The sequence below is a fragment of the Echinops telfairi genome, unplaced genomic scaffold, assembly GCF_000313985.2.
Source record: "Echinops telfairi isolate 266 unplaced genomic scaffold, ASM31398v2 ScPeMD7_6273;HRSCAF=7185, whole genome shotgun sequence".
Lineage (NCBI taxonomy): Eukaryota > Metazoa > Chordata > Mammalia > Afrosoricida > Tenrecidae > Echinops > Echinops telfairi.
Genome location: NW_022110173.1, coordinates 2933683 through 2948054, shown reverse-complemented (window position 1 = coordinate 2948054; position 14372 = coordinate 2933683).

Genomic DNA, 14372 nt, shown 5'->3' with positions numbered 1-14372 from the left:
ATGCTGCTAAAGGGACAGGCGCTTCTTAGTTGTTTCTCTCTGAAGCAGAATGTGCTGACACGGGGACTGTCCCTCCGTCGTGCCTTAGCCTGCAAGAATAGGTGGTGGGTGGGTTCAGGGGCCGACTGAGGAGCAGTCTGCTAGCTGGGCAACGATTGGTTTTTGTGTTCTTGGAGATGAGCAACTTGATCTTGGAAGGAGTCAAAAAAGACCTTGCCAAGTTGTTAAGGCCCAGAGAGTGGTATGGGCATTGGTCCCAACTGAGTGCTAGCAATAAATAAAGCTCTGTGCGTTCATAGCCCTGTTATTCTTGGATCCTAAAAACATCTTCAGAATTCCTGCAGAGCAGATGGGTTTTATTCTCATAGAAGGGAGATGGGCAGGGATCAAAGAGACTTTTAGCTGGACTTTAAGCTGTACACCTTTACTTAGCCACGCCAACAAGCAAGTCATGTGTTCAGACACCATGTCCCCTGCCCGCCCCCAGGGGTAGACTCCTAAGGAGAAAATGTGGGCGGAAAGGGAGTTGGCTTCACGGAGCCCACTTTCTGTGCTGTGTCTGGGCCGAGCAGTCTACTCCGGTCCCCTCCATACTTCAGAAAGGGCCTTTTGTGTCTTTGACAGGTCGTGTAGCATCTCACACACCGGTCAGTCCATATGAATTTCTAACAGGATGCTTGAAGCCCAGAGTTGCCTCTGTCGTTTCTCATAAGATTCTTACTAGGACTGGGGCACGGAGGGAGACACATGCAGATCTAGCCGGCCAGAGTCGATGATATATTCAGCAGCTGGCTCAGCCTAGGGGTTTTGTAAGGTTTTTTTTTCCAAATATGTACACACATATATATTTTTTTAATTCACTAGCAAGGGGTGGAGTTGGGCGATGACTTACATTTCAGACCTCAACTCTGTCTCCAATAGTTCAAATATCTTTTCAATTCCCTCCCAAGCATTCTGTCCCACCCACTCTCCGTTCTCTTCACCCTCTGTGCACCCCCATCCTCCCTTTCACCCAAAGCGACACCCCCCACCCTTCTAGTCCCCACCCTTGCCCGCCCTCCCTTGGGAGCCTCCAAAGTCTGTTCTCTTGGTATCCCAGTCTGTGTCTCGGTTCTTATCCATCGAGTGGTGCTCTTATTCCAGACATGTCCTTTTGTGATGGCCTAACTTGACCCAGTAGGTTCTCCTCGCCCATCGGCGTCATGAGGCAGTTCGTGGTTTTAGCGTCCTTTCCCAGTGATGCATTGTGATTCCATTGTGTGTAGTACCATGGTTTCTTTACCCCATCCTCTGCCAGCGGGCAGGTAGGCGGTTCCCAGCATCATGCTGTTGTGATCAGTGCTGTGCACCGGAAGGGCACGTGCCAGTGTGTGCTGTGGCTCCTTTTCCTTTGGGGTGCACACCTGGCGGCGTGATTGCTGCCTCGTAGGGGTTTATTCCCAGTTGTTCGAGGAGGCACCACGTCGATGTCCACAACGAGTATACACATTTGCAGTGTCTGAGAGCCCACCCCTCCAGCACTTCTTGTTTTCTGTTTGTGAGGTGAGCTGTCATGGTCAGTGTAAGGCCGTAGTGTTAGGGTTCTGGGACGGCTCTCCCCCGTTCTTGCTTCTCAACGCTTTAAGAATGCACACGGAGGAAGCACTTCTGTAATCCAGGTAACTTTACGAGGGAAAGGAACTTTCGGGAACCACAGTCACAGGTAGTGCACGCTCTTTCTGGAAAGCGTGCTAGGCCGCTCAGAGGACCATGCAAAATGTTGAAATTGAATTTGGCCGCTTCAGGGGAACCTCGAAAAATCACATGGAAGGGGTGCCGGGACAAGAGAACGATTTTCCTCGTTTCTGCTTTTTACCCCTCCGCCCCCACTTGGCAGGCATGGTTGAGGGCGTTGGCCAGCCTTAGTGGCCGAGCTCAGGTACACGTGTGAGGTAATGCAACTGGTGTCTTGTGTGCATACCCAGGTTGACCTTCACCTGCGCCTTGGTGACCTTGGTCTGCTCGTGCCCAGCTTTGGATTGTCACCATCAGTGTCTAACGTGTGCCTGATTTTTTTCAATTATGGCATGGCCAGCTAGTTTTTGTTTAATGTAGGCATTTGATGGAGACAACCCCCTCTATCCATAATCTTCTCACCTGTCAGTATCTCATCGTTATTTTGATTTTAATCTCCCAGCTAATTAATGAGCTGGAGGATTTTTCCACATGCTCGTTAGCCCTTACGATGTCATTTTTGGTGAGCTGCCTGTTCTTGCCCTTTGCCCACTTTCAATTGGATTTTTTTTTCTTATTGATGTATTGTAGTTGTCTATAGATTTCTGAGTTTAGTGCCTTCTCCGTTACATCTCTTAGACCTTTATTACATGTTTAAAGTTGCTTCTTTGTCTAGGAAGCAGTGCATTTCGCTTTTTAAGGTTGTTTATATACTGTCTAGTAAATGGCAAATCTCAGGGGAGATTTCTGTGGTCACTTTGGCATTGAACAAGTACGACAAAACCATGTCGCCCCTGTGTGGAAAGATGCCCATGTAATGTGCACGACAGAGAGAGGAAGCTGAGCCCAGAGAGTCGGGCCCGCGTTGCAGCTTTCACTGCAGCCATTCTAGGTCAGCACACGGTGAGCAGATTCCTCCTCCTCCTCTGGAGTGAATCGCTCTACCAGTGACAGACCCGATTCATTTAGACCAAAGATAAAGCCCCTTTGAAAAGGGCAGTGGGTGCTGGAGCGCTTATTTCCTACATATCGCAAAGCAGATGAGAGCGTCTTTGTGCTGAGAGAGCTTCTCCGCTGAGTTCAAGAAAGAGATTAAAAGGGTTACTTCAACACTCAAAGTGAGATTTTTATATATAAGTGAACTTTTCTTCCCACGCTCACCCCAAATCCCTAGACCACCACGGCTGCTGTTCTTGGGGCAGCCCTTTTAAGTGAACTGCTTTTGAAATGGACCCCACAGAGATTCGTTCCCCACGGCAGCATCGCCCAGGGCAGTGCATGGTCCCTTCCAGAGAAGGGACCATTCCAGTCCGCCTGGTGTAGAAGAAGAGCACCGAGCCTTTGGAGTCAGTTTGACCTGCGTGCAAGCTCAGAGCTAAGATCTCTGAAACACAGCCCGCCTTTGTAAAACAAAGGCACTGCCCACCTCAAAGGATCAGACCGGAAGGACAGATGGGCAATGGCTCCCCCACACCAAGTACCCAAGAATGGTGGGGTTCTTCCCGCCCTCCCGCACTGTTATCCGGCCTCGCCCGCCAGCTGTCAAGACAAGGCCTGCATCTGCTGGCGGGAACTTCATTTGCCGTGCTTTGTGACCCGAATGTCAAGCCTGATGCTGGCACCGACCGCCCACTGCTCTCTCCCATGTGTTCTATCTTTGTCAATAAAATGAAAGAGGGAATACTTATCCCTTCCTTCCAAGGACGTGCCCTATGTTCTTTAGACACAGTGCCCAAGGACAGTGTTGTCACTACAGTGCCATTTTAACTGTAAAGCGAAAGAAGGTAGAATTTAATAGGATTTATAATCCAAGAGGCCACAACTCATCTGTCTGTGCTGTAGCGCGGTGGCTTACGTGTGGTTGGGATGCTAGAACCTGTGCCACCAGCATTTCAAATGCAAGCAGGATCACCCTGGTGGACAGGTTTCAATGGAGGTTCCAGACTACGAGAGACGAGGAAGAAAGACCCGGAGATCTACTTCAGAAAGGCTTGCCAGTGGGAAAACCGTAGGAACAGCAGTGGAATACTAACTAATGCAGCACTGGGAAATCAACCCGAAGCTCGGAAGGCCCGCAACCCATGCTGGGGAAGAGCTACCTCTTTGAAGAAGAGTTGACCTTAATGATGTGGGTGGAGTCCAGTTGGGGGCCCATGGACTGAGTTGGCATGACTCAAAATGAGAAGAAACAGCTGTAGCTCTCTTCATTGTCAGAATGTGCGAAGTATGAACTCAGAAGCTAGGAAAACTGGAATTCATCACAAATGAGATGGAATGTGTAAGACTTCGAATGCCTGGGGGCATTCATAAGCTGAAATGGACTGGTATTGGCCATTTCGAATAAGACAATCATAGGATGTGCTAGGCCCGCAATAACAAACTTAACGAAGGAAGGCATCAGCTCGTCGTGTAAAAAGAACATTCTAAACTCTATCATAAGGTACCGTGCTGTCCGTGATAGGTGACTATCCATACACTCAGAGTTCATTGTACTGAGACCAGTAAATAGACTATTGTTCAAATTTACCCAGCAACCACTAATGCCGAAGGGGAATACACTGAAGGTTTCTACCAGTTTCTTCAGTGTGTAATGCACTAAACATGCAATCAAGATGCATTGATAACAACTGGTGCTTGGAATGGCCAAGTTGGAAACAAAGAAAGGGTGATAATTGGAAGATACGGCCTTCATGATCTGAAAAAAAAGGAGTCCCACTTGCACAGTGGATTACACGCTGGGCTGAGAACAGCAAAGTCAGGGGTTCGAAACCACCAGCCACTCTCTAAAGTCTTCCCACTCCGGTAAAGATTGACAGTCACGCAAACCCACAGGGACCGTCCCACTCTGTTGTACAGCGTTGCTATGAGTCAGAATCAACTGGCTGGAGATGAGTTTGGTGTTGAGTTTTTTGAGGGATAAAAGCAACCCCAGAGACCACAGGGTGGAATTTTGCCACACCAACAACGTAGTCAATGCAAATATCTTGTTCAACAACATAAATGGCAACTATACACATGGACCCAACCCACAAACCAAATCAACATCTGTAGGCAGAGATGATGGAGAAACGTGATATCATCAGAACAATGTCAGGGGCTACCTGCAGAACAGACGATGAAATGCTCAAACGGAAGCTGACGAAAATTAAAATAAATCCAAGAAAGCCAAAGAGCGGTCTTGAGTATGACTTTAGCGTTGGGCCCTAATGATTGTAGACGAGATGAGCTTACATCCAGGACCCCATACATGAAGAAATCAAAGGGTCATTAAACAGACAGGAAAAAAGACCCACACGAATGTCAGAAGAGGCTCCAAAACTGCTCTCACATGTAGAGTAGCCAGAGCAAGTGGAGGAAGTTTGAAGTAGGAGAGTGAAACAAAAGATTTCAAAAGGCAGCTCAAAAGACAAGAAGTGTTAGGAAATGTGCAAAGGGCTGAGTGAGAAAACCAAGAGAAGAACACACTCAGCATCTCTCGAACTCAAGAACAGTCAACACAAGCTAAGCCTCTAGTTGCAATGTTGAAGGGTTTTAGGGTAACCTATTGAAAGAAGCAGGAAGCGTAAAAAGAGGATGGAAGGAGTACACAGAGTTATTGTATCAAAAAGAGTAGGTCAACATTTAGCCATTTCAAGAGGTAGCACATGATCAAGAACCAGCGCAATGGCACGACAGTGTCCCAGTCTCCAGAGATATTTCAGTAAATGGACATGACACTGGACATGCTCATCCATCTCTGCCAAGAAATTTGGAAGACAACTGACTGGAAGAGATCTGTATTGGGGCCCATCCCCCCAAAGATGATCCAACAGAACTTGGAAATCATCCAACAATATCAGTAATCATGGACAATAATCTACTATGAGTGGATGCATTGGCAGACGTGCAAGATGTATAGGTATGGTTAGGCAGATAGGACTGTACCCGTAATTGTACAGTTTTAACAAAGCCAACTGCCACTGAGTCCATTCTGACTCACGGCCACCCGGAAGGACAGACCAGAACTGCCCCTGTGAGTTCCCGAGGCTGGAAATCTTTACAGGACCAGAAAGTCTCATCTTTCTCCCTCAGAGTGGATGGTGGGTTCAAACCCCTGACCTTGAGGTTAGCAGCCCAACTCAGAATCCACTACACCATCAGAGATCCTTTTAACTCCTGCAGAGGTAGTCAACCAAGACCCTAGCACCTGCAACCTGGTATAATATTATCCAAGAGGCTGGTGGTTTTGAACTGCTGACCTTCCAGTTAGCAGCCCAGGGGGTAACCCACTCTGCCACCATATCGTTTTATCGGAAGGTATTTCTACATACCTATTAGTATTGCTACAACTATATCCATGCATATAGTAGTAGAGCAAACAGGAAGTGAAGTGGTGAAAACGTTTCAGCCCTAACCAAACATCCTGAAGAAGAGTGTCACTAGACTTGGGGACCATAACTTCAGGGGATGGCTGAGTCAATTAGCGTAGCCTAGTTCACAGAGACAATGCTCTGGACCTAACTGCCGCCATCTAAGATGCAATTTTTGGTCTTCCCTGTCTGGAGGAAAGAAGAGTGAAGACAACTAGAAGCTCAAGAAAGCCATTACTCCAAAGGACTAGTGAACTGCTTGAACTGCAGTCTCCACTGGCCTGAGTCCAGAGAACTAGATGGTGCCTGGTGACCACTACTGGCTTTTCTGTTTGGGACCATAGGGGATCCTAGATAGAGTGGCAGAAAAGTGTAGAACAAAATTCAAAAATAATTTTTTTTAAAGATGATACTGACTGATTGTGTCAGTCTGGGTAGACTAGAGAAACAAATCCATGGACACACACATATATGTATAAGAAAGAGTTTTATATACAAGAGCAGTTGAACATTGAGAAAACATCCCAGCCCAGTCCAGCCCAAGTCCATATGTCTGATAATAGCCCATATGTCCGATACCAATCTATAAAGTCCTCTTCAGACTCCTGAAACACATGCAATGAAGCCAAATGCAGGACAATCACAAGCTAATGAGTACGAAGTCTTTGGGTCCAGTGGCACTGTAAGCATCTCAGCACTGGCAAGGGTCTCTCTGTGGCTTCTCCAGCTTCCAGGGTCTGGTTGCATCCATGTGACTTGTCTTCCTCAATGTCTCCCAGGGAGTAGCAGAGAGAGAGGTGTCTTCTGCCTCCAAGGAGGAAGTAGCAGATTTCCCAGCATTCTCAGGAGAAGGCCATGCCCACAGAAGTCTCATTGGTTATCTCCAGATTGACAGCCTAGACTCCCCCCCCCTACACTCTTAATCCTTAAATTGACACCAGATTAGGTGAGTCCCACAATGATTTAATAGAGATTGATGGAACCCCCAAACTGTGTCCCTTCAGACATCCTTCAAACCTGGGAACGAATCCACCCCGTGCACCGCCTGGCAGCCAAACGACAGCCAGGCCTACAAGATGACCAGTAACACTTGCGAGGAACGTATCCTTAGAATAACCAGCCCTGTGGGGACAAAAGGAAAACATTTGCCCCCAAACAAAGCTCAGAATGCAGGAAGGGTCAAAGAAGAGGGACACATGGGAATGGGGAGCCCAGGGAGAGTGCGGGAAAGGAGCTATTACACTGAGGGAATGGCCAACCATGTTCCGAAACAAAATGCGTATGAATTGTTGGATAGAAAACTAATCCACTCTGTAAACTTCACCCAAACCACAATATGAATAAATAAAGTGTTTAGAAAGCAAAAACATCCTTTTGAGGACTATCGTGCACCTGCCCCAAGCCACGGTCTTTCCCGTTCGCTCACATCGCTGGGAAGCTGGACAGGGACTAAGGAGGACTGAAGAGCATGCGTGCATTAGAATTACGGGGCTGGGAAGAGTATTTAAATCACCGTGGACTGCCAGATGAACAAACCAGTCTGCCTCAGGGCAATACTGCCAGAATGCAGCGTAGGAGAGAGAGAAGGAGGTTTCTCGTGTCATTTTGAATATGTTATCTGACACTATTCTGGGAAAAGGGGGGGTATTGAACACGATGGATGGACAGAGGTTACAATGGACTCAAGCACGGCAGTGAGGACGACACACAGCAGGTCGTTGTACACAGGGCTGCTCTGAATCAAAACTAATGCAGCAACACCTATCACAGCATAGTCCGTGAGGAGCTGATAGGTGATGCAAATGATGGACGTGCCCAGCAGCGACTAATCAAAGAGAGGTTCCGGTTCACCCAGACACCTTCAGTTCGATCTCCCCATTTAGAAGGTCAGGCCTGTGGTAGTGGTCGGACTCGAGGTTCCTTCATTGCATCTCCAAAGACTACCTGGCACGTGGCGTCCAGACCCCAGAAGTCGTCCTGCATCTGGATTGTGCTGAGGAAGAATAGTGCAAGCAACTGCCTGGACAAACAAGTCTGTCTGGCATGAAGTCCACCCGGAATGCTTCCGGGAAGGTGAAGATGGTGAGACTTGGTCTCACCTACTTTGGCCATGTTGTCAGGAGAGACCGGTCCCTGGGAAGGACATCGTGCTTGGTCAAGTGGAGGGGCCGTGGAAAAGTGGAAACCCCAGATGCTGTGGTTCACCCCGTGGCTGCAGCCATAGCTCCAAGATACCAGTCGGGAGGAGGACGCAGGACTGGGCGGTGTTTTGTTCTGTTGTACACAGGGTCGCACGAGTCGTAAACAGCTTGAAGACACCTGACAGCAGCCCTCCTCAGGCCTCCCCCACACTGTTTCCTCCAGCCCCGACAGCAGGTCAGCTCAGGGCAGAGGCTCTCAAGCTGGACGGTCTCCCTTGAAGACACACAGTGTTTCCACCTGGTAGGTTGATCCTGCCCCTCAGACATTGGGCCCCATCGCTTGTCTTACATTCCCGTGACATACATGACTTGGATTTTCTTCCTTCTGGTTCAGAAAGGCACAAACCATTTAAGAACGTCTCCTCCTACGGCCATTCCAACGAAGAATAGAGTCACAACCCTCGTCCTTCTCTGGGGTGTTAAAGATAAGAACCCACAGTTCCCGTAGGTTGAGGTCTAGCTCCCTGGGGGTGGGGGGTGCAGTCCTAAAGCTGGGCTTCACGTGGAAGACCAGCTCTGCGCACGCAGGCTCCATTGGGCCCAGCCACATGTCAGTGGGGAAGAGGTGGGGAAAGGGCTTATGGTTTGAGGTGTGATGGCTCCAGGCCACGTGGACAAGTCGGCTGCTCGCTCCTCGTAGCTATAAAGAAATCTTTTCCTTCTTTTTTGCCCTCCCAGTGCCTGCTCCATTTGGACACGTGCTTCTGTCTCTTCGGAGAAAACAGCTTGCTTCCCAGGCTTTGGAACCCTGAGCCATCTTTAAGGGTAAATTTATCCTGTGCAGCCGGCAGGTTGCCGCAGCACTGCTGATGCGAACTTGCCCGGCTCCACAGATGGGGGCCGTCCCCACATTTTGTTGAATGTTTGGATTTTCAGGTTTCAAATGCTCTCTGCACGCCCCACGCCCCCCACCCCCACCATACAATTAGGGGAGCGAGAAAGGCGGTTACAAATACTTGGTATATTTAACTCAACCCTGGGTATTGAGATAGATTTTTCACCAAATTGAGTTATGAGTAATGCCTTCCAACAGCTTACAGCCTGGAGAAAAGTATACAAATAAAAACTGCGTGCACATATTGTGGTCTGAAAAACATCGGCGGCAGGGTGGGGGCGGGGTGGTGTTGAAAGCAGGGCACGGTTGGTAAGGTCTCCCCAGGAGCTGTAGCTCTGAGCAGCTAGCACAACAAAGCCCTTGCAGCCCCGGGTTTCTGAAAGTGGAAGAAGAATAAGCCAGCTAAGATTCCGGCAGGCAGGAGAGGAAGGGATGTCAGTGAGCAGGCAGGGCTAGGCCGAAAGACTCTACCCTTGTAAGCCAGAATCTGTAAATCCCCCCAAAGATAAAGGGCACAGAATATCTAGGGACACATCAAAGCAGGACATCCCACCGAGGTCTTCAGACACTCAGGCAGACAGTGCTGGAAATTCCTGCTGAGAGATGCAGAGCGGCAAGCAAGACCACCTGTCTAGAAGATCTTCTCAGTGGCCCTGTGCTGTAAGCTGCAAGTCCCACCCACCCGGGTCTCTTTGTAACTCAATGAAAGACCTGACCTAGGGAAAAGACAGTGTCCTTTGGTGTCTCGAATGGTGTGGCAGTTACACAATGTTGTATCAGCTTGAAGATTTAGAAGTGAGGAGGCTAGCCTGTCAATCAGGCCTGATGGCGCTTCCTTATGGGGATGGCCTTCTCATCAGGAGGGCCCTGGGGACCTTCTCCTCTCTCTCCTTCACCTTCTTGTTGATGAGACACGTGGAGTCCCGTGACACTTCCACTGCCATTGGAGCCACAAGACTTTCGTTCTGTTTTCTGATCGTCCTACGTTCTGCATCATTGCATGTGACTGCATGAGTCTGAAGAGGGACAAATGGCCTAGTATCAGATTTATGGACTAATGCCAGACTGATAGACTAGTATCGGATTTATGGGCTAGCGTTGGACTTAAGGACTTGAGCTGGGCTGGGCTGGGCTGGGCTCTTTGCCAGCTCTGCAGCTACTTCTTGATAGGAGACTCTTTCTTAGGGGAACCGATCACAATGACCAACATTAACCACCACACACACGCCCCCCCCCCAAGGGGGGTGAACAACAGAAACATGAGTGAAGGGAGACAGCGGGCAGGATAAGATATGAAAATAATAATAAATTATAATTTACCAATAGGTCATGAGGGTGATAAGGCAGGGGAGGGAGGGTAAAAAGGAGCTGATACCAAGGGCTCAAGTAGAAAGAACATGTTTTGAAAATGACGAGGGCAACCTATGTACAAATGTACTTGATACAATTGATGTGTGGATTGTTATAAGAGTTGTAAGAGTCCCCAATAAAATGATTCGATAAAAAGAAATAAATAAGGCTCTTTGTTCCACATATATATGAGTGTCACTGGATTTGTTTCTCTAGTCGACCCGGCCTAACACAAATGATTAACAGGCCCAGCTGTCAACGTTGAAGGTTTGACTCCACCTAAAGATGCCAAGAAAGAAAGACCTGGCAGATCTACTCCTCCCCCCCCAAAAAAAACAGCCATGAAAACCCTATGGGGCTGTTCTATTCTGACACACGGTGGAGGGCCACCACGCAATGCACCAATTCAACTGGGAGATTGATTTTCATGTCCCACTACCCATGAGTGTGTAATCCCAAGAGAGTCCTTTCTCTGCGCAGTAACGAAGACCAAGTGGCCAACTACACGATCTACACTGCTCTGCGCTCCTGACCCCTGCTCACTGGGCCCAGAGCATGGAGCGAAAGTCACCTGGATTCTAAGCCCACCACCACCTATTGCTGACTCCAACCAAGTGAGTGCCAAGTGTGTGGGGGGTGGGGGTGGGGAGGTCTTTCATTTGGTAGGACTCGGGATGGTCATGCTGGGTCAGGGCCAGCCTCTGCCATGGGGTTTCCTGCACCACAGCAGCTCCACGGACTGTGCCAGGAGAAGTGCCTCTTCCCTCCCCTCAGCCTGAAAGGTTAGGCTGAGGGCAGCTGTTCCTTGGAGCCATTGATGGTTCTGTCAGACATCTGTCCAGAATTCTTTTTGATGCGTCTCTATTTCTGCCTGTACCACTTCTCCAGGTCACCAGCTCCTTAAGTTGTCTACCCTGCTGTGTCCATCGGAGTTTCCCCCATGTGCCCAGAGGCTGGCAGGAAATCCATAAATGACAGCTCCCCGCAAGGATGTGGCACGCTGCTCTGTGGTGAAAGGCCCAGCCAATGTGGGAACGCCTGTACCTGCCGGATGCTTCTGGGTCACCTTGTCCAAACTCATCCACATCCGCCCGAGAAAGGCTCCGCCCTCCGCTGTGTTCTTCCTTCGCTCTCAGCCACCTTGTCCGGGGAGCCGTCTAAGGAAGCCGCTGCCGCAGCGTCTTTCTGATACCTAGAAAGTGTGTCCGCCTCTCCTACCCCCTGGGAAATGAGCTGCTCTTGCTCAAACTCTTTGCGGCATCCCAAGTCAGGGGCCACGTCATTCACGTATTCAGAACCATCCATGGAGCCTCTGTCTGTGCTTGCACAGATGCCCCAAGGACCCCGTCCAGGTTAAAGGGAGACTAATTATAAGACGCCATTGTAAGGACAACAGCTGACATGTAGGGCATCACGGGGCACCTAAAGTGCAAGAGTCGCTGTGACTTGAACCAACTCGAGGGCACCGCACAAAAACAATGACAGCGAAGCACATGCGATGTTTCGAGGAAGCTTTCAGAAGGAGGATGGGCAGCTGGGTCTTGACAGATGAGTGGGCATTCACATAAGAGAGACGCGGGTATTCATGGTACAAAAGGACGTGTAAGCTGGGAGATGAAGGCAGCCAGCAACATGGGGATATGTGCGGTGTGGTGTGGTGACCTGAGATGGGAGGGGTGGACTGTCAGCCAGTGAGTGCTGTTGGAATGTGAATGAAGACTTAGTGGGTTGGCAGGAGGGTGGCTGGGGAAGCACTATCCAGACAAGAGACAACGGGGGTCACTGATGGGTTCAAGCAGGAAGAGATGTGATCGGATCTTCATCTTCCATCCATCCCCAGCAGCTGAGTAGAGGAAGGACGATGAGAGATGAGATCAAACATAAGGACCCCACCCTCACCCCACCCAGGAGGCTGGAGCAGTGGTCCAGGTGGCCTGTTCCAGGGCAGGGGTAGACCAGACTCCAAACCAGCCGCCATCCAGTCAATTCGACACAGAGTGGCCCTGTTGGCCAGAGTAGAAATGCTCCCTAGGGTGTCTGAGGCTGGAAATCTTCATCGGAGGCGACAGGCTCCTCTTTCTCCTGCTGAGTGGCTGGTGCGGTCTAATGGCTAATTGTGTGGCTAGCAGCCCGATGCCACCCGCTATGTCACCAGGCCTCCTAAGGCAATGGTAGTTGGGAATTGCCTTAAGCAGAAGGATGGTAGGAAAAAGAAATATGTAGGAAGCCAAAGTCAATGAAGACTTAGCTATTGATCCTTCGAGGGAAGAGTCGAGGCTTCGATCATCCTTGTCTAGATGGTAGATCAATAAGAGAGGCTCCTTACAACAGATCGAGCAGTGGCTGAGTGAGTTGCTGCCCACCCCCACCAGCCATTGCACAAGGCAGGGCAGCACCTCCACAAGCCCTAAGGGTCCCTCGTCCCACCCCAGCTCCAGGTTCTCCCCCAGGTTCTCCTCCAGGAAGCAGCAGCCCCTTGGCCTTGGGACCCGTAGATGCTTGATTGAATGGATTGAAATAATGTGGCAAGCAGGAGGGCTGAGAGCCAGGGAAGGCTCTGCCTTCTCCCCATGCCCAGCCTGGCTGCCCAGTCTGCAGGTGACTAGCCAAGGCCCATCCAGACAGCCTCCTGCAGAGGAGAGAGCAGGGCCGAGCTAGCCAGGCCAGATGCTCCTCCCTGCGTTACCATCAACCTTCTGTGTGACCCTCGCTCTCTCCCTGCACGTCAGTATCTATTTGTAAAAGAATGCGGCTGCTCTTGATCATACAAATAATGGCTCGCAGAGACTAAGGTACACAGACCTACGGCTACGTTTATTTGTGATTACCAGGGGCAGGGGGGAGGGGGGCTCACTGCCTCGGAGAGCCCGAGCTTCTGCCAGGGTGATGGGCGATGATTAAAGTGGGTGGTGGTGGGATAGCAAGAAGGTGAAACGGTGTCCCCCGCAGGTGAAACGTTGTGTTCACAGCCATGCACCTCAACGTTTCACCCATGAAAAGCCTCAAGCCTGTGGAGCTCGGCCTAGTTTCCAAAACGGGGGTTGCCGCGGTCCTTTTACAGCTAAAAGATCAAGGTGACGTTCTGACGGGAGCGGGGTGCGTCTGATTGGAGGGATCTTTGAGAAACCTTCTATCCAGCTCACACACTGAATACCTTCCCTCCTTCCCCCCTAGTGGGGGCGGGGGAGTGAACCATGATGTCTCCCTAGCACCACTTTTGCTGATGCCGGAACATTCTGGAGAGAGCTTGCTGTGCACAGAGGAGTCTAGATATCCAAGTGCTCTTTCTTCCCCCAGCCACTCAGCTGCCCATCCTAGGCGACCTCCTCCCTCAGCATCCAAACCGACGTCGCTCTGAGCACGAGGCCGACAGAGGCATCATCGGAGGCCTCTGCTACGCACACAGGGCGGCCAGTCACCACATACTTCACAGGACATGTCCTGTCAGGCAGCCAGCCCCAGACTGCCCTCGTTCTCAGATCAAGGCTGAAGAAATCAGGCTGCAGGCCAGCCACTTCCCCTCAAGGCAGGAGGAGTTGGCCCTGTGAGCCCACACCGCCCCCGCCCCATTCCCTCTGTCAAAGGAATTGGTACTAGATGTGTTTCCCGCCCCCCGCCCCCAAAAGCCTCGCTGTTTGGTTGAGATGTAAGTTCAGAGGAGGCCACTGCCTAAGGTGTCCAGCAGGCCTGGGGGTAACATGGCCACCACTGTCCCAGCCTCTACCACCCTGGAGGCAGGCTCTTCTGTCCCCTCCCAGGCTTCAAGCAGTGTGGCCCTGCTGTTTTCTAAAGCTAAGGTTTTGAGAAGAGGGCAGTGATGGCCCCGGTGTCCAGCGCTCCCCTGCCTTCCCTGTGGACAGGGCAGGTCCAATTCCCAAGCAACACCCTTGCGGGCAGCCATCACCCATGGGGGAGCTTCAGGTG